Source organism: Macaca mulatta, chromosome 7 (assembly GCF_049350105.2).
Source record: "Macaca mulatta isolate MMU2019108-1 chromosome 7, T2T-MMU8v2.0, whole genome shotgun sequence".
Classification (NCBI taxonomy): Eukaryota; Metazoa; Chordata; class Mammalia; order Primates; family Cercopithecidae; genus Macaca; species Macaca mulatta.
The window spans coordinates 142,361,206-142,381,899 of record NC_133412.1 but is presented as its reverse complement, the minus strand read 5'-3'; the positions used below and the strand labels follow the sequence as shown (position 1 = coordinate 142,381,899).

General features: G+C 42.0%; 1 protein-coding gene and 1 long non-coding RNA gene across 9 annotated transcripts in view; one reads left to right on the top strand and one right to left on the bottom strand.

Annotated features, from left to right (window-relative positions):
• Positions 1–9,926, bottom strand: part of EXD2 (exonuclease 3'-5' domain containing 2) — a 51,527-nt gene extending 41,601 nt beyond the window's left edge. For 2 of the 8 annotated variants that reach the window (XM_077938385.1, XM_077938383.1), the window contains exons 1-2: positions 9,846–9,926; positions 8,054–8,354 (exon numbers count right to left, since the gene is read on the bottom strand). The gene's annotated coding sequence lies outside the window, so the exon portion shown is untranslated. 8 annotated transcript variants of the gene reach the window in all.
• Positions 9,351–17,666, top strand: LOC106999471 (uncharacterized). Its single transcript, XR_001446321.3, has 3 exons — positions 9,351–9,518; positions 9,971–10,142; positions 15,102–17,666. It is a non-coding gene; the product is annotated as an uncharacterized LOC106999471 (long non-coding RNA).
• Positions 17,667–20,694: the final 3,028 nt, after the last annotated feature.

The following is a 20,694-nucleotide window of genomic DNA, read 5'->3' as shown; positions in this document are numbered from 1 at the left end:
ACAAACAAAAAACCAAACGTAAGATGTACTATACGTGTAAAATATGCACTAAATTTTTGAATACTTACGTTTGAATACTTACCCCAGGCTGGAGTACAATAGCGCAATCTCAGCTCACTGCAACTTCTGCCTCCCGGGTTCAAGCAATTCTCCTGCCTTAGCCTCCTGAGTAGCTGGGACTACAGGTGCCCGACACCACACCCGGCTAATTTTTGTATTTTTAGTAGAGGCCGGGTTTCACCATGTTGGCCAGGCTGGTGTTGAACTCCTGACCTCAGGTGATCCACCCGCCTCGGCCTCCCAAAGTGCTGGGATTACAGGCGTGAGCCACCACGCCCAGCCCCATACTGATTTTTATGGTGACTTCTTTACTGTGGTAAAATATATATAACATAACATTTACCATTTTAGCCTTTTTTCTTTTTTTTGAGACAAAGTCTTGCTCTATTGCAGAGGCTAGAGTGCAGTGGCACGATATTGGCTCACTGCAACCTCCACCTCCTGAGCTCAAGCCATCCTCCTATCTCAGCCTCCCAAGTAGCTGTGACTACAGGTACTCCCCACGATGCCTGGGTAATTTTTTTTTTTTTGTATTATTTTTGTAGAGATGGGGTTTTGCCATGTTGCCCAGGTTGGTCTCGAACTCATGAGCTCAAGCGATCCTCTAGACTTGGCCTCCCAAAGTGCTGGGATTACAGGCCTGAGCCACCACGGCTGGCCCATTTTAGCCATTTTTAAGTGTACAATTCAATAAGTATGTTCACACTGCTGTGCAACCATCACCATCGCCCATTTCCAGAACAACTTCATCCTTGCAAACAGAAACTGTCATTCAACAAGAATTCCCATTCTCTCCTTCTTCTAACCCCTGATAAGCCCTATTATACTTTCTACCTCTATAAATTCCATATTGATTTTTTAATATTTATGTTGAAAAGAGCACTTTGGGAGGTTGAGGCAGGTGGATCACGAGGTCAGGAGATTGAGACCATCCTGGCTAACACGGTGAAACCCCGTCTCTACTAAACAAAATACAAAAAATTAGCCGGGTGTGGTTAGCCGGGTCCCTGTAGTCCCAGCTACTCGGGAGGCTGAGGCAGCAGAACGGCGTGAACCTGGGAGGTGGAGCTTGTAGTGAGCCAAGATCGCGCCACTGCACTGCAGCCTGGGCGACAGAGTGAGACTCAGTCTCAAAAAAAAAAAAAAAAAAAAAAAATTGTATGTTGAAATAATGTTTGGAATATACTGGGTTAAATATAGTCATGTGCTACATAACAATGTTTCGGTCAACAACAGACCACACATACAACAGTTCTACAAAATTATAAGATTACAATGGAGCAGAAAAATTCCTATTGCCTAGTGACATCATAGCCATCTAACCATCCTAACGTTGCTGTACAATGCATTACTCACAAATGTGTGTAATTATGCTGGAGTTAACGAACCTACAGCACAGCCAGTCGTATAAATGTACAGCACATGCAATTATGTATAGTACATACTTGATAATGACAATAAATGACTATGTTACTGGTTTATGTATTTACCATATGTTTTATTTTACAGTTTACTCCTTCTACTTATAAAAAAAAATTAACTGTAAAGCAACCTCAGGCAGGTCCTTCAGAAGTTATTCCAGAAGGCACTGTTATCGTAGATGACAGCTCCATGCCTGTTATTGCCCCTGAAGACTTTCCAGTGGGACAACATGTGGAGGTGGAAGACAGTGATATTGATGACCCTGACTCTGTGTATGTCTAAGCTAACATGTATGTGTGTGTGTGTGTCTTAGTTTTTAACAAAAAATTTTAAAAAGTTTAAAAAAAAACAATTTTTAAGTTGAAAAGAGCTTATAAAATAAAGAGAGAAACATTTTTCTACAGCTATACAACATATTTGTGTCTTAAGCTGAGTGTTATTACAAGTCAAAAAGTTAAAATAATTTAAAAGTTTAAAGTAAAAAAGTTACAGCAAACTAAGGTTAATTTATTACTGTAAAAAAATTTTTAAATAAATTGAGTGTAGCCTAAATACATAGTGTTTATAAGATCTAAAATAGTGTACAGTCATGTCCTAGGCCTTCACATTCACCCACCACTCACTCACAGGTTCACCCAGAGCAACTTCCAGTCCTGCAAGCTCCATGCATGACAGATACACTACATAAGTGTAACACTGTTTATCTTTTCTTGAGAGGGAGTCTCGCTCTATTGCCAAGGCTGGTATGCAGTAGCGTGATCTCAGCTCACTGCAAACTCTGTCTCCCAGGTGCAAGAGATTCTCCTGCCTCGGCCTCCCGAGTAGCCAGGGCTACAGGTGTATGCCACCACACAAGGCTATTTTTTTTATTTTTAGTAGAGATAGGGTTTCACCATGTTGGCCAGGCTGGTCTTGAACTCCTGACCTCAGGTGATCTGCCCGCCTCGGCCTCCCAAAATACTGGGATTACAGGCGTGAGCCACCATGCCTGGCCCACTGTTTATCTTTTATACCACATTTGTACTATACTTTTATGCTTAGATATGTTTAGACACACAAATACCATTGTGTTACAACTGCCTACAGGACTCAGAACAATAACATGCCGTACAGGTCTGTGGCCTAGGAGTGATAAGCTATTCCATACAGTCTAGGTATGTAGTCGGCTATCCATCTAGGTTTGTGTAAGTGTGCTCTATCATGTTCATAAAATGACACATTTCGCAGAACAGATTCTCACTAAGTGATGCCATTACTATAGTTCACCTTGTTTCTTTTTATATCTTTAATGTGGCTACTAGAAAATTTTAAATTGGGGCTCACATTCTACTTCTAATGGACACTACTGTGCTAGAATATAATGTGCAAGTAAGGAAACAGAGACGATGCTAGAATGAGTAGATACAGGACAAGTCATGAGGGGGCCATGCATTACCCTACAGGACCCTGGAGAGCAAATAACAGACTTATAAGGAGAGTGACAGGATCAGACCACCATGGTACTAATGTGGATGCTAGCTTGGAGGAGGGCAAGGCTGTAGGCAGAAAGACCTTTAGAAGATTCATAAAGCTGAGAGGCAAAGAATACTCGAATTATGGCAGAGGAAACCAGAATAAAAAGAGCCACGGAGACCATCCTGGCTGACACGGTGAAACCCCATCTCTACTAAAAAAATACGAAAACTTAGCCGGGCGAGGTGGCGGGCGCCTGTAGTCCCAGCTACTCGGGAGGCTGAGGCAGGAGAATGGCGTAAACCCGGGAGGTGGAGCTTGCAGTGAGCTGAGATCCGGTCACTGCACTCCAGCCTGGGCGACAGAGCGAGACTCCGTCTCAAAAAAAAAAAAAAGAGCCACGGTTCCTAAACAGAATGGCTGCATCACAACCACCTGGAAAAACAACAAAGTCATCAACCAACTTTTAGAAATTATAAGATAATTCAGAAAGTCTGATGAGTATAAACTCAATAGCTTTCCAAACCTATTATAAAAATGTGAAAAAAGAAATCTCATTCATAATAGCAATATACCTGTATACTACTTTAAAACTACATTAAAAAAACCACATATACACATACACAAGTCTAGGAATAAATTCAACAGGAAATGCGTCAGATCAATACAAAGAGAAACAGAAAACTTTAGTGAAGATCTAGAAGACCAGAAGAGTGGAGATGTATGATAGCAGCTGTCATGTGCCAGGTACTTTACATGTACATATATACTCATGTTAAAGTATTCATTTAATCCTTTCAATAACCCTATGTGGGAGGTACTATAATTATCCTATTTTTGATAAGCAGACAAGATTGTTTTACAGAAATACTCAAAATAATATGTAAATTCAATACAAACTTCATTTTTAAAAACTTTTTAAAGAATGAATTGACTGTGTGTAGATGAGAAAAATGGATGCAGCAACATGGATCAGGATCATGGATTGTGGATCATGGATCATGGATTGTGGAGGCCACAACCCTGAGTGAATTAATACAGGAACAGAAAACCAAATACTACGTGTTCTCACTCGTAAGTGCAGCTAAACACCCAGTACACATGGACATAAAGACGGGAACAACAGACACTGGGGACTACTAGAGAGGAGGGGAAGACAGGGAAGGGGGCTGCAGGCTGAAAAACTACCTATGCTCAGTACCCGAGTGAAGGACTCATCCATACCCCAAACCCCAGCAAAACACAATATACCCATGTAACAAACCTGCACATGTACCCCCTGAATTTAAAATAAAAGTTGAAATTATATATATATAAAAAAAGAATGAATTGACCATTGAGAAAGTGAAAAGACAACCCACAGAATGGGAAAAAAATATTTACAAATCATATTATCTTGGAAGAGTGTGTATCTAGAATATATAAAAATCTCTTACAACCAAATAATAAAAAGACAAACCAATTTAAAAACTGGCTAAGGATCTAAATAGGTATTTCTGTTCTTCAATTCATTTTTTAATATGTTTTTTAGAGACAAGATCTGGCTCTGTTGCCCAGGCTGCAGTGCAGTGGTACAATCATAGCTCACAACAGCCTCAAACTCCTGGGTTCAAGTGATCCTTCTGCCTCAGCCTCTTGACTACAGGTGTGCTAACTGAAGAGACATGTCCAGCTAACTGAACAGACATTTCCTGATAGAGGGTATACAAATGGCCAATAAGCACTTGAAAAGATGTTCAATATCATGAGCTGTTAGGAAAATGCAAATCCAAACCACAATCAGATACCACTTTACACCCAGTAGGATGATTCTATTAAAAAAAACAAATAAGGCCAGGTATGGTGGTGCACACCTGTAATTCCAGCACTTTGAGAGACCAAGGTGGGAGGATCACTTGAGGCCAGGAGTTTGAGACCAGCCTGGGCAACATAGTGAGACCCTGCCTTTACAAATAAAAACAAACAAAAAAAATTAATTCGCCAGGGGTGGTAATGTGCCTATAGATTTAGCCACTTGGGAGGCTGAGGCAAGAGGACTGCTTGAGCTCAGGAGTTTGAGGCTGCAGGAAGCTTTGATCACTCCACTGTACTCCAGCCTGGTCAACAGAGTAAGACCCTGTCTCTCAAAAAAAAAAAAAAAAAAAAGACAAGTGCTGGCAATAATGTGGAGAAATTAGAAATCTCATGCATTGTTGGTGGGAATGTCAAATGGTACAGCTGCTCTGGAACACAGTCTGGCAGTTATATGACCTAGCAATTCCACTGGCAGGTATATACCCAAGGGAAATGAAAACACATGCCCGTACTAAAGTCCATAGCTATTCATAACAGCCCAAAAGTGGAAACACTCCAAATGTCAATTAGTTGATGAACAGATAAATAAAACGTAGCATATCCGTATGTTATGAGTTGAATTATATTCCCCAAAAAGACATGTTGAAGGTCTAACTTCCAATACCTGTGAATGTGACCTTATTTGGAAATAGAGTCTTCAAAGAAGTAATCAAGTTAACATGAAGTCATACTGAAGTAGGGTGGGCCTTTAATCAAATACGACTGGTGTCCTTACAGGAGGAGGAGAAGAAACAGGTTTACATTGAGCAAATCCAATATGCAGACAGACACACAGGGAAGGTGACCATTTGAAGACAGAGGCAGAGACTGGAGTTATGCAACTGCAAACCAAGAAATGTCAAGGATTGCCAACAACCACGAGAAACTAGGAAGAGGCAAGGTAGGATTCTCCCCTAGAGCCTTCAGGAAGAGCATGACCCTTCCTGACACCTTAATTTTGGACTTCTAGCTTCCTTAACTGCAAGAGAATAAACTTCTGTTGTTTTAAGCCACCAGTTTGTGTTACTTTGACCGCAGCCCTACAAAACAAATATACCATAGGATGAAATTTCATTCAGTAATAAAAAGGAATGAATACTGAAACATGCTATAGAATGGAAAAATCTTGAGTACATTATCCTAAGTTAAAGCAGCCAGTCACAAAAGACTACACATTGTATGATTCCATTTACACAAAACACCCAGATCTAGAAAGACAGAAATATTAGTGGTTGCTTAGGGCTGGGGTCTTACTGGAGTCAGGGATAGGGAGTGACTGCTAATGGGTATGGGTTTATTTTGGGGGTGATAAAAATGTTGTAAAATTAGACTATGGTGATATTTGCACAACTCTACGAATATACTAAAATCCTCAAATTGTACACTTTGAATAATGAATTATATGGTGTGTGAATTACATCTCAATAAAGCCATTAAAAAATGATTTGGGGCCAGGTGTGGTGATTCACGCCTGTAATCCCAGCATTTTGGAAGGCCAAGGTGGGCGTGTCACTTGAACCCAGGAGTTCAAGACGAACCTGGGCAACATGGTGAAACCTCATCTCTATAAGTAATACAAAAATTAGCCAGGTGTGGTGGTGCACACCTGTAGTCCCAGCTACTTGGGGGGCTGAGGCAGGAGGATCACTTGAGCCCAGGAGGTCAAGGCTGCCATTGCACTCCAGCTGGGTGACGAAGTGAGATCTCATCTCTCTCTCTTTTTTTTTTTTTTGAGATGGAGTCTCACTCTGTTGCCCAGGCTGGAAGGCAGTGGCGCAATTTCAGCTAACTGCAACCTCCGCCTCCTGGGTTCAAGTGATTTTCCTGCCTCAGCCTCCTGAGTAGCTGGGATTACAGGCGCACGCCACCATGCCCGGCTAATTTTTGTATTTTTAGTAGAGATGGGGTTTCACCATGTTGGTCAGGCTGGTCTCAAACTTCTGACCTGGTGATCCACCTGCGTCGGCCACCCAAAGTGCTGGGATTACAGGCGTGAGCCACCGCGCCCAGCTCCCCAACTCTTAAAAGAAAAAAAAATTGACAAGCTGACTCTAAAATTAATCTGGAAAATAAACTAATAATAACCAAAAATATTGTTTTTTAAATGAGAGGACACGAGCTGATATAGTATATGACTTCCAATAAAATAATAATCATGATGGAGTATTTACCCTATTAGATGTCAACATATAACATACAGTTATATATGTTATATATAGGACGTTGTGGTATTGGTCCAGCAAATAGAAAAGTATACCATAGAACAGAAGACAGTCTAGAAACAGACCCTGTATGATAAATGAGTACATGTGGCCAGGTGAGGTGGCTCCTGTCTGTAATCCCAGAACTTTGGGAGGCTGAGGTGGGAGAATCTCCTGAGGCCAGGAGTTTGAGACCAGCCTGAGCAATATAGCAAGACCTCATCTCTATCTCTACAAATAAAAATTAAAAAGAAAAAAAAGAAATTAGTACATGGTAAGTGTGGCATTTCAGATCAATGGCTCAAGAATGGACTGACTATTCAAGGTGACAGTGCTTGGAAAACAACAATTATACACGTACAATTCCAGAGGAATTAAAGGAAAAAAACTATTCCCACAAGAAGAACTTCTAGGAGAAAACAGAGCTTTAGGAGAAAACCCTCCTCTCTCTAAAAGTAGAGGAGGATTTTTCAACTTCAGCACAATTGACATTTTTGGCTGGTGAAATTCTTTGTTGTGGGAAGCTTTCCCATGTGCTATAGGATGTTTCCCATGCACTGTAGGATGTTTAGCAGCACCCCTCACTTTTACTCACTAGATAACCAATAGCAGCACCATCCTAGTGGAACAAACAAAAAACATCTACAGACATTGCCAAATAACCCTGAGAGCAAAAATCTTTGCCATTTAAGAACCACTCAGATTGGGAATGATAGCCACAAAATACAAACACACACAGAACAGACTGATAAATTAAAACCTAAAATTTTAAACTTTGTTTCAACAAAGATGCCATATAGTTAAAAGACAAGCAACAACTTAAAAAAGCAATAAGCAGGGAGTAAATATTATAAACATATATAAATAACAAAAGATCAAAATCCAGAACATATAAAATACTACTATAAATCAGTAAGGAAAAGACAATCCAATAGAAAGAGATGTTTCTCAAAAGAGGAAATACAAATGGCCGACAATCATGAAGATGTTCAATCTCAACAGTAATCAGGGGAATGCAAATTAAAACAGCAATGAGAAATCACTTTTCCATCCATCAGATTGGCAAAAATAAATAAGATTGATACCATTAAATGTTCGAAAGAGCATGGGGGGCTGGGCACGGTGTCTCACACCTGTAATCCCAACACTTTGGGAGGCCGAGGCGGGTGGATCACTCGAGGTCAGGAGTTCGAGACCAGCCTGGTCAACATGGTGAAACCCCATCTCTACTAAAAATACAAAAATTAACCGGGTGTGGGAGCAGGTGCCTGTAATCTCAGCTACTCGGGAGGCTGAGGCAGGGGAATCGCTTGAACCTGGGAGGCAGAGGCTGCAGCGAGCCGAGATCACGCCACTGCACTCCAACATAGGCAATAGAGCAAGACTCTGTATCAAAAAAGAGAGAGAGCACGGAGGAAATTATTATACACCGTGGGTAGCAGTTTGGCATTCCTAAATCCCCATACTCTCCCATCCAGCAATTCCACCTGCGGGTACCCATCCTTGAGAAATGCTCACATGGGCACAGAGGTGTGTGGGAAGGATGTTCTCCGCCACACTGCGTCTGACAAGGAAAAACTGGAAACAATCTATGGAATCTTACATAACCATGGAATTTACAGAGCAAGTAGAAAGAATAGGTAGATCTCTACATACTGACAAAGAAAAAATTCCAAGACCCGTTTTTAAGCATAAAACGTCAAGTTATGTAGTGCATAAAACATACATATTTGTAAAAGTTTAAGGCGAAATCTTACAAACATATATCATAACGTGCACACACTTGTCAAATAAATGCAAAGAAAAATACACACAAACTGACAACAGTTCTTATTTTGTGAGAAAGGGACTGGTAAAGAAGAAAGGGAGGAGACGGAAAAAAAAAATCAAAGAGGATCTGTCTTCCACACTCCCCACCCTCACCACCAAGGAGAACATAAAGCTAAGAAAGATTTGTCTTGTTTAAAATTGTTACATAATTTTGTTACAAGACTTTATGCACAGACTATAACTAGAATATTTTTAAAATACATTTTTAAAACAAGCTCAACTTTACCAAATTTAATCCATCTTCCTCCCTGCGCCCCGACCCGCACTTTCTAATTCCTATGACTAACAAAACCTTTCAATTCCTTCTATCCTTGTAACAGAACTAAAAAAAAAAGTATAATTTCAATTTTGTGTTTTTGAGGAGAGGGTATATAAAGGAGTTTGAATGTTGTAATCATATCAAAAGCCTATCAAAAGCTTATCGAGGGATGGGTTTGTTTGTATTTTAAGGAGCAGGTGTCAATTTTATAATAAGTATTGATTAAGGTTCTTAGTTTTGATCCATCCCAGGGATGTGAAAAACCAAAGAGGTGGCTCCCGGCAAGACCCAGAGCAGGGTGTGGTCTGAGAGGACAGGGATGGTAGCGGGGGTGGCGGCTCACACGCATCCAGGGGAGAAAACAGCAGCAGTGGCCGCGTCGAACTCGCAGCGCCCGAGGAGCTACCAGGTGCCGCGGGCGGGGCCTCCTTTTTAGCTGATTGGGACACGCAGCCTCGAAGGTCTGGTAGGGGCTCCCAGAGAGAGGGTAAGGGGGTCGGAAGGAGAGGCCCGAGGAGAGCGTGGGAGGACGTGGGCAGGCTTGAGGCCCTCCTTGCGCACTTGGGTGCTGAACCGCCCCGCCGTGGGCGACGGGGGCGAGGGGGCCACGCTGAGGGGCGGGGAGAGGGGCAGGGCCAACTCGCTCCGGGACAGCGGGGTCCCCGCAATGTCACCCCCGTACACGGTAATATCCCCCGCCCCACGACCCCTCTTGGTCTGCACTGGAAGCCCCTCTGCCCCGCGCACAATCCCGGTGCAAGGCCTCGCCGGCCTCTGAGCCTCCTTACCTGCTGTCTCGGACTGGGCCGCACACCTGCAGCGGGCTCACGGTAAAGTGCTGGAACCTGTGCGGCCGCCAGCGCGCACCCACCCGGATTCACTAGGGCCGTAACCACTTCCGTTCCTGCGGCAGGCCTGGAGGACGTAATCCCAGCTGGGGTCTGGGAACGGGCAACGCCATCTTGTACGGAAGCTCCTGGGGCAGGTGATGCCTACCCAGTCTGTCTCCTCTGTTGAACAAAGAATCTGTTAAAATTGGAAGGGCTTAACGTCTTCAGAAAAGTGACGCATTTGTTTCTGGGATGGTATGTTTGTGTTTTGGTTTTGGCTTTGTGTTTTGGGTTTTGGTTTTGGTTTTGGCTGAACTCTCACAAATGTAATATGGGACATCGAATTTTCTTTCTTTAGTATCCTGTGTACTGTTTTTCTGTTAAACAATAACAGTAAATAGAAGGAAAGACAGTGTATTTAAATAATGTAGTCTTCATTAGTGCACATTATCCTATAGCCACTATAATAATTTTATGCACCTTTTTTTTTTTGGTGGAGACTGTCCCCCTACGTTGCCTAGGCTGGTCTCGAACTCCTGGGCTCAATCGATCCTCACAGCTCAGCCTCCCAAAGTGCTGGGATTACAGGCGTGAATGCCCAACCTATGCCATCTTTTATAGCGATAATCACAATATCTTCTGTTTATATATTAAATCGTTCATCCAATTAGTCTTCATTAGCAATTATATGTGAGGCAGTTAATGTTTGCTACATGCATGTTTCTCCTTTCTCATGGAATGTGTAAAACAGAAGGAGAAATGAGATGTGCATAAATAACCAATATAAGGTGTAATAATAGCTACCATTTGTTGACCTTGTGCTCACCTGTTGCTAGGAGCTTTGCAAAGCATTTTACTTATTTTTTCTCTTTTAATCCCCATAACAACCCTATGAGGCAGTACTATTATTAGTGCCATTTTACATAAAATGGAAAAAGGTTAAATAACTTCTTCAAGGTAATTCACAAGTAAGCACTGGAGTTAGGAATCAAACCTCATACGTCTGATTGCAAAGCATGTGGCCCCATCCTTTATACTACATTGTCTTCAATACAGAGGCAAATGTTTTAAATTCCACTGAAGGAGTATCCATGGGGGAAATTTCCAGCTATTATAGGTGATTAACTCCCTGAATTTTTATCTGTCCATCTTGAAACCCTTAAAAAACAAAGGATAAAGAGGAAATGCAAATTAAAACCACAATGAGATATAGCTAAATGAAAACCACAGAAAATATCAAGTATTGGCAAGATTGTGGAGCAACCACAGCTCTTATATGCTCCTGAAGGGAGCATAAATTGATGCAATCACTTTGTTAAACTGTTTGGCGGTATCAACTGAAGTTGAATACATGAAAAAGCCTTTGTTCCAACAATTTCACCCCTAGGTGGGGCACAGTGGCTCAACGTGTAATCCCAGCACTTTAGGGATTTTCACTGTGTTGCCCAGGCTGGTCTTGAACTCCTGGCCTCAAGCGATCCTCCCACCTCGGCCTCCCAAAGTGCTGGGCATCATGGTGCACACCTGTAGTCCCAGCTACTCCAGAGGCATAGGCAGAAGGACCTCTTGATCCCTGGAGTTTGAGACTGCAGTGAGTTGTAATTGCACCACTGCAGTCCAGCATAGGTGACAGAGCTAGACCCTGTCTCAAAATCAAAAACAACAAAAAAACAGTTTTACTCCTAGTTATAAATATGAAACTGAAATGTCTGCATATATTCACCAAAAGGACATGTACATAAAAAAGCTCATACCCATACTTTCAACAGCCCCAAACTGGAAACTACCCAAATATCCCTGCTGTTAGAAGTCACTGTATATAGTGATTCATCTTAGGGTAGTAATAACTGGAAGGGAACGTGAGGAGGCTCACAAAGTGCTGATAATGTTCTGTTTCTTAATCTGAGTGCAGCTTTACATGTGTGTTCAGGTTATATTTGTGAGCACTTTTCTGGTTTCATATATACTTCGATAAAAGAGTTTTTTTAAAATGATAGTAAAGGAGTGAAAAGTTTGTTAACCCAAAGAAGAAAGAACAGGAAAGGACATAATAGCAAACTAAAAAAAAAGATATAATTTTAAAAGATAGAAATTAGATGAGAATGGCAGATACAGTGTATGCTTGTATCAAAATATCTCATGTACCCCATAAATGTATACATCTACTGTGTGCCCACAAAAATTAAAAATTAAAAACAAAAAGAATAACAGAGTGTTGACATTTGGAGGATTTCATAAAGAACTGTCTGGGTTCACAAGCAATCACTCTACATTAAGGCCCAGTCAACAAGACTCCTCTGTGCATACAGAACTTCTAATCAGCTTTTAAAATACAGTTTCTCGGCGGGCGCGGTGGCTCAAGCCTGTAATCCCAGCACTTTGGGAGGCCGAGACGGGCGGATCACGAGGTCAGGAGATCGAGACCATCCTGGCTAACACGGTGAAACCCCGTCTCTATTAAGAAATACAAAAAACTAGCCGGGCGAGGCGGCGGGCGCCTGTAGTCCCAGCTACTCGGGAGGCTGAGGCTGGAGAATGGCGTGAACCCGGGAGGCGGAGCTTGCAGTGAGCCGAGATCGGGCCACTGCACTCCAGCCTGGGTGACAGAGCGAGACTCCGTCTCAAAAAAAAAAATAAAATAAAATACAGTTTCTCACTTTTAAATATGAGAAGACATCCAAGAATCACCAGTCATTATGGGAATGTCTCTGACATAATTAATTAACCTTTTCTAAGGACCATGTATAGAACTATGTATAGAACCCTCCGTTCTTGAGGAAGACAAAGAAAAGAACTATGTACCAAACGATTTGAGAACACAAATTGTTCTCAAATATACTTTTCACATATTCAGAGAAGATTTAAGAAAATTAATTTTGATTTAGGCCATTGATTATCTAACAGGTTGCTATTTTTAAAATCAAATAAAAAATTTAAAAACATTTTAGGTTATTGAGCACTTTTTACAAATTGTAAAAAATTGCTATCATATAGCTCACATTCTCTGGCTACATTGCAATTAAGTTAGAAATCAATAATGAGGCTGGGTGCAGTGTCTCATGCCTGTAACCCCAGCACTTCGGGAGGCCAAGGCGGGTGGATCACCTGAGGTAAGGAGTTCAAGACCAGCCTGGCCAACATGGTGAAACCCTGTTTCTACAAAAAATACAAAAATTAGCCAGGGACAGTGGCCAGTGCCTGTAATCCCAGCTACTTGGGAGGCTGAGGCAGGAGAACTGCTTGAACTTGGGAGGCGGAGGTTGCAGTAAGCCAAGATCATGTCACTGCATTCCAGCATGGGTAACAGAGCGAGACTCTCAAAAAAGAGAGAGAGAGAGGGAGAAGAAGAGGGAGACGGAGAAGGGGAGGGGAGGGGAGGGGAGGAAAAGAAAAGAAAAAAAAGAAAAGATTATTTTTAAAACTCCACGTACTTGGAAATTATGCCTGTAATCCCAGCACTTTGGGAGGCTTAGGCATGTGGATCACTTGAGCCCAGGAGTTTGAGACCACCCTGGGCAACATGGTAAAACTCCATCGCTACCCAAAATACAAAAATTAGCTGGGCATGGTGGCACACACCTGTGATCCCAGCTACTCGGGAGGTAGATGTGGGAGGATCGCTTGAGCCTCGGGGGTGGAGGTTAAAGAATGGCTAAAATGCAAAACACTGCCTACAGCAAATTCTGCCAAGGATGTGGAGCAACAGGAACTCTCATTCATTGCTGTTGGGAATACAAAATGGTATAGCCACTTCTGAAGACAGTTTGGTAGTTTCCTATAAAGGTAAAGATAGTCTCAGCATGCAATCCAGCAGTCACACCTTTGGGTATTTACCGAAATGAGTTGAAAACTTAGGACCACACATAAACTTGCACATGAATGTTGACAGCAGGTTTATTTATAAGCTGGAAACAACAAAGATGTCTTTCAGTAGGTAAAAGAATAACCAAACTGGTACATCCTTACCATGGAATATTATTCAGAACTAAAAAGAAATAAGTTATCAAGCCACAAAAAAATAATATGGAGAAATCTTAAATGTATATTGCTAAGTGAAAGAGGTCAGTCTGAAATGGCTACATACTGTATGGTTCCTACAATATGATATTCTGGAAAAGGCAAAGCTGTAGAGGTAGTAAAAAGATCAATGGTTGCCAGGGATTCCAGGGGAGGAGGAAAGGCAGAATATAGCTGGAGCAAGGGGATTTTTAGGCCAGTGAAACTATTCTGTGTGATACAGTAATGGTGGATACATGACATTATGCATTTGTCAAAACCTATGGAACTGTGCAACATGATGAGTGAACTCTAATGTAAACTATTTGGCTAATAATGTATCATTTTGTAGCAAATGTACAATACCCATGCAATATGTCAATAATAGATGAAACTGCATGTGGTGAGGGGACGTATGTGGGAGCTCTCTGCACATTCTGTTCAATTTTTTTTTTCTTTTTTTTGAGACAGAGTCTCGCTCTGTCGCTCAGGCTGGAGTGCAGTGGCAGATCTGGGCTCACTGCAAGCTCTGCCTCGCGGGTTCACGTCATTCTCCTGTCTCAGCCTCCCAAGTAGCTGGGACTACAGGCGCCCGCCACTATGCCTGGCTAATTTTTTGTATTTTTAGTAGAGACGGGGTTTCACCATGTTAGCCAGGATGGTCTTGATCTTCTGATTCATGATCCGCCTGCCTCGGCCTCCCAAAGTGCTGAGATTACAGGCGTGAGCCACTGCGCCCAGCCTCAAATTTTCCATAAACCTAAAACTGCTCTAGAAATAAAGTCAATTAATGTTTTTTTTTTTTTTTTTGGAAAAAAAGGTTATTGTGTGAACTATCTGAAATGTTTTATTCATTTGTTTATCCATTCCAAGGACAACTTAATGTCAAGCACTGGGCTAGGGATTCATGGGACATCATATGCAGAAAATTCATGAGGAACTGTGGCCAGAAGTGCTAGTTGCCCACCTATCATCCATTCTCCTTTTCCACTTAGTCGGGGGCATTAAACAATTGCATTTACAAAATACAATTTTCTGTCTTCATTAGGAGTAGGTGTGGCCATGTGACTAAGTTCTGGCTAGTTATAAGCAAAAGTTTTTGTATGGGATTTTTGGTAATGTTTCTAAAAAGGGGACAGGCTGGGCGGGGTGGGGTTTGTGAATGTTAAATAGCTTAAATTGTGAATGTTATATAACTTCATCTTCTATCTTCCACAGGTAAGGTTCAGCAAAGTCTATGTCATTCTCTAATCCTTTTGATCCAGCGGATTCTTTGGAGGAATTTAAATACATACTGGATTTTGCAACCAGGTTTGCAAGAGGAAAATGCAAAGGTGACTTCTGGGCCTGTTGCCGGGGGAGGGTAGGGGATGGACAGCTGACATCTAGTCACAGAGGAAAGAACACAGAAAGAGATCTCCAGTTAAAGCCGATAGATTGAACCACACACAACCCACCTCCTTCTAAAATCCCTGTAGAACAATGGTTTAAAAAAGCACTTTAACATAAAACTTCAAAATCAAAAAGATAAGGAAAATGATGAAAACCACTCAGGTAAGAAGAGAGGATATTTATGCCGAGGCTGCTGTCATTGGGAGTCCGCCAACATGCCACCATACTTTGGTGAGACTTGAAGGCGGGCAGGGAGTGGAAACACTTTATGCTGTAGTGAAAAAAGGGGAAGGCTTCAGTATACTCTGACTGGAGGTCACTGTCATGGGGAAACTGCAGGTGGGCTAACTAGAAGCTGGGCTTCTTGTGTAATGGTTTGGCTTTCTCTGGTTGGTCCTGTGTTGAAAATAGGGGCAAAATATAGGGCAACTGACTCATTGACCAAGCCCTGCCCAGGCTGGCCGATTGCAGAGGTTGTGGGTCAGAGTTCTGTTGTCATATATGGTCTGGCTACTGTCTGTTTATATAATCCGTCTGTCAGAGAACAGTAGAGGAGATCAAATTATTACCATTTTGGAAGCTGGAAAGCAGGATAGTGCGAACTGAATTAGCAGACTTGCCCTCTATCAAAGGGGATGGCCAAAAGCAAGCCAGATTTGCCCCAGAAAACCACCAAAAGTTCAAGAATTGGCAGCACCAGGTACCCCCAGAAGCAGGGATAAAGTGGGGGCTTAAATTGGACAGTTGGTTCAAAGTCTATTTCAGAAGCATTAGAACACTGGATTCCTTCCCCAGCTCCCAAATGACTGCCTGGTGCAAGACTCAGGACTGATTCCCTGGAGAGGGTAAAGCAGAGGGTTCTTTGTCTAGTTAAGGATGGGGTGCCATAACAAACATGCCAATTCAGTGAAAATACCTACTTTCAAGACTTCTGCTTGACTCCCCTAAATCAGCAGCCAATGTTAGAAGCCAAGTGTTAAAGTTTTTCGGATAATTTTGCTATGAACCTATAGGGAAATTTCATTACCATCTCATAGCAAGGCCTATAGTATAAGAGCAGGCCTATAGTAGCATATGAGGGAAAGTCTGAAAGACTTTGAAATGGACCAAAAGATTATTGAGAAATGGAAAACTGCATTGTTTTAAGTATCCCCTTCCAGCTTATCAGATTCTGTGGGGTTTATACCTTTCATTGTCTTTGAGGTATTTAACAATTCTGAAGAGATGGACTCTAACTTGTAGAAAACTAAGAGTAACATAAATAATTATTGTCTTTAGATATACAAATAAATTCTGTTCTGAGAAGTTTCTGTTGACTTCCCTTTCTCACTGTTCTATTCAGAACATTGATTTCAGGTGGGGTGTAGAGGCTCATGCCTATAATCCCTGCACTTTGGGAAGCCAAAGCAGGGGGATTGCTTGAGCCCAGCCTGAGCAACATAGCAAGACCCCATCTCTACAAAAAAAACTTTAATTAATGGGGCATAGTGATGTGCACCTGTAGTCCCAGCTACTAGGGAGGCTGAGGTGGGAGGATTGCTTGAGCCTAGGAGTTTGAGGTTACAGTGATGTATGATGGCACCACTGCACTGCAGCCAGGGCAACAGAGCAAGACCCTGTCAGAGGTGGGGTTGGGGGAAAGAGAGAAGGAAAGAAAGAGAGAGGCTGGGTGTGGTGGCACACACCTGTAATCCCAGCACTTTGGGAAGCTGAGGCTGTGGATCACCTGAGGTCAGGAGTTCAAGACCAACCTGGCCAACATGGTGAAACCCCATCTCTACTAAAAATGCAAAAATTAGCAAGACCTAATGGCTCACGCCTGTAATCCCACACACCTGGGAGGCTGAGGCAGGATAATTGCTTGAACTTGGGAGGTGGAAGTTGCAGTGAGCCGAGGTTGCACGGCTGCACTCCAGCCTGGGCGACAGAGCAAGACTCTGCCTCAAAAAACAACAAAAAAAAGGCTGGGACCGGTGGCTTTACGCCTGTAATCCCAGTACTTTGGGAGGTTGAGGTGGGCGGATCATGAGGTCAGGAGATTGAGACCATCCTAGCTAACACGGTGAAACCCCATCTCTACTAAAAATACAAAAAATTAGCTGGGCGTGATGGCGGGCACCTATAGTCCCAGCTACTTGGAATGCTGAGGCAGGAGAATGGCGTGAACTGGAGAGGCAGAGCTTGCAGTGAGCCAAGATGGCACCACTGCACTCCAGCCTGGGCAACAGAGCGAGACTGTCTCAAAAACAAACAAACAAAAATGATTCCAGCATTTCTGATGGATTTATATAGTTTTCTGGGTTTTGGGTTTCCCTTTGCATTGATTGTAACATCTTTTTCATTATTTCACTACTCATTAATTAGTAAATAAATAAAAATATTTGCCCCATATTCATTTCATATCTGCATGAGAGTCATCATTTTACCTCTTTTTGTTTTTACTATCATCCTTTAAAAAGTTCAATTCAAATATTCACTTTTGATAGGGATATTTTACAGGAAAAGAGATTGTTGACCAGGAACGATGGCCCACGCATGTAATCTCAGCACTTCAGGAGGCCAAGAGGGGAGGATGGTTCAGCCCAGGAGTTTGAGATCAGCATGGGAAACATAGGGAAACCTCATCTCTACAATTTTTTTTTTTTTTTTAAATTAGCCAGGCATGGAGGCATGCAAGTATGGTCCCAGCTACTCGGGAGGCTGAGGCGGGAGATCCCTTAAGCCTGGGAGGTTAAGGCTACAGTGAACTGTGATTATACCACTGCACTCTAGCCTGGGTGACAGAGCGAGATCCTGTCTCAAAAAAAAAAAAAAAAAAAAAGATTGTTTATAAAGTTATTGTTCCATTAGATACAGAAACGAAAAGAGTATTTGGTAAGTCACTCACTGGACTCTTAACTGAAAAGTAAGTGGGTGGATGACTGGTTTCTTAGAAGTTTTAGTCCCATTAATTTATTAGACATTTGTGTAGGCATTTTACAAGAAATCCTAATTTCTTCCTAGAAGGAAGCTTTCAATTACATCATGCAAAAAGATTGCATCCTAGTACAGGTTTGGAATTTTTTTTTCTTTTGTAGGATGACTCTCAAATCTCCAGTCCAAAGCTATATCTCTAAATACTTACTATACCAGTGCTATTAGAAGTACTAGGATGAAGTGAGATAATGACCTCACTCCAGAATGTAAATCAGCATTCTGCTTCCTTCATTGAGAAAGAGAAAATCTTCCTACAAAAATGCTGAGGGAACTAAACATGGTGTTCAGTGACACAGTTGCTTTACATTCTGTGACAAGCTTTTATCTTGTTGAGGACTGATAACAAATTGCACAAAATGTGGAATAAATGTACAATGAAATATTACTCAGCCTCAAAAAGGAATGCAACTCTGACTCATGCTACAACATGGATAAACTTTGAAGATATTATGCTAAGTGAAATAAGCTAGGCACAAAAGGACAAATATTGTATGATTCTACTTATATGGAGTACCTAGAATAGACAAATTCATAGAGACTAAAAGTAGAATAGTGATTATCAGGGCCTGGAGGGTGGAGTTCGTGTTTAAAGGGTACAGAGTTTCAGTTTAGGATGATGAAAAAAATCTGGAGACAGTGGTGATGGTTGCACAACAAATGTGAATGCACTTAATGCCACTGAACTGTATGCTTAAAAACTGTTAAAAAGGGCTGAGCATGGTGGCTCCTGCCTGTAATCCCAGCACTTTTGGAGGCTGAGGAGGGATGATCGCTTGAGCCCAGGAGTTTAAGACCAGCCTGGGCAAGATAGGGAAATCTCATCTCTGTAAAAAATTTTAAAAATTAGCCAAGAGTGATGGCACCTGCCTGTGGTCCCAGCTACTCAGGAGGCTGAGGTGGGAGTATTGATTGAGCCCAGGAGGCTGCAGTGAACTATGATCATGCCATTGCACTGCAGCCTGGGTGACAGAGGGAGACCCTGTCTCAAAAAAAGTTAAAATGGAAAATTTTACTTCATGTGTATTTTACTACAATGTTTTAAAAAATTGCAGATTGGCCAGTAAAGAGGCCACATTTTGAGTTGTGCTATATTAGAGTCCAGGCTCTCTAAGTATATCAACTCTGTTGGGGTTGGTATATTTACAACCCCTACAAACTAGCTCTTCTCTACTCCACATACATTCTACCCCTCTCTCCACTATTCATGTAGTTACTAAAGCTAGAAACCTGTGAAATGTCCTAGACTCTTGCTTCTCCCTCATGTCGTTGTATGTAATCTGAACAATGATTGCCTAACTGTGCTGGTTATAAAGAAATTGTTCCGGGCTGAGCACGGTGGCTCATGCCTGTAATCTCAGCACTTTGGGAGGCCAAGGCGGGCGGATCACCTGAGGTCGGGAGTTCGAGACCAGCCTGGCTAACATGGTGAAACCCAGTCTCTACTATAAATACGAAAATTAGCTGGGCTCCTCCTTCAAGTATTTGGTCCCAATAATCTCAATCTTGACCTTTTATTTCCTCTACTTCCTATGGTCACTACCTCTTTGTTTCATTTTCCCTTTTTAATTCTCCAATACCTGTGATATCTCTAATAATTCTTTATATTAATTTTGTCAGTTAAGATTGGCCAGGGGGAAGGAGTGGCTCATACCAGAAATCCCAGTACTTTGGGAGGCCAAGGCGGGTGGATTGTTTGAGCCCAGGAGTTTGAGGCCAGCCTAGGCAACATAGCAAAACCCTGCCTCTACCAAAAACAAAAACAAAAAATTAGCCAGGTGTGGTATTGTGCACCTGTGGTCACAGCTGAGGTGGGAGGATCACTTGAGCCTGGGAGGCAGAGGTTGCAGTGAACTGTAATCATGCCACTGCACTCTAACCTGGACAACAGTGTGAGACCCCATCTTAAAAAACAAAAAAGATAACTCCTATGATATGGCAGTTCCTCAAAAAATTATAGAATTACCATACGATCCAGCATTCCACTTCTGGGTATATATTCAGAGTCAGAAGCAGGGTGTCAAAGAAGAGATATTTGTTTTTGTCATGCCTGTGTTCATAGCAGCATTATTCAAAATAGCTAAAATGTGGAAACAACACAAGTGTACACTGACAAATGAACAGATAAGCAAAGTGTGGTATATACCTACAATGGAATATTATTCAGTCTTAAAAAGGAAGAAATCCTGACACATGCTACAACATGGATGAACATTGAGGATGTTACGCGAAGTGAAATAAGCCAGCTACCAAAAGACAAATACTATGTGATTCTACTTATCACATAGTAGAATCACTGTTAGGACAGTCAAAAATCATAGAGACAGAAAGTAGGATGGCAGTTGCCAGGGACTGGGGGGGAGGGGAAATGAGGAGTTACGGGGTTTGTGTCTTTTATTTTCTTTTCTTTTGAGACGTAGTCTTGCTCTGTCGGCCAGGCTGGCGT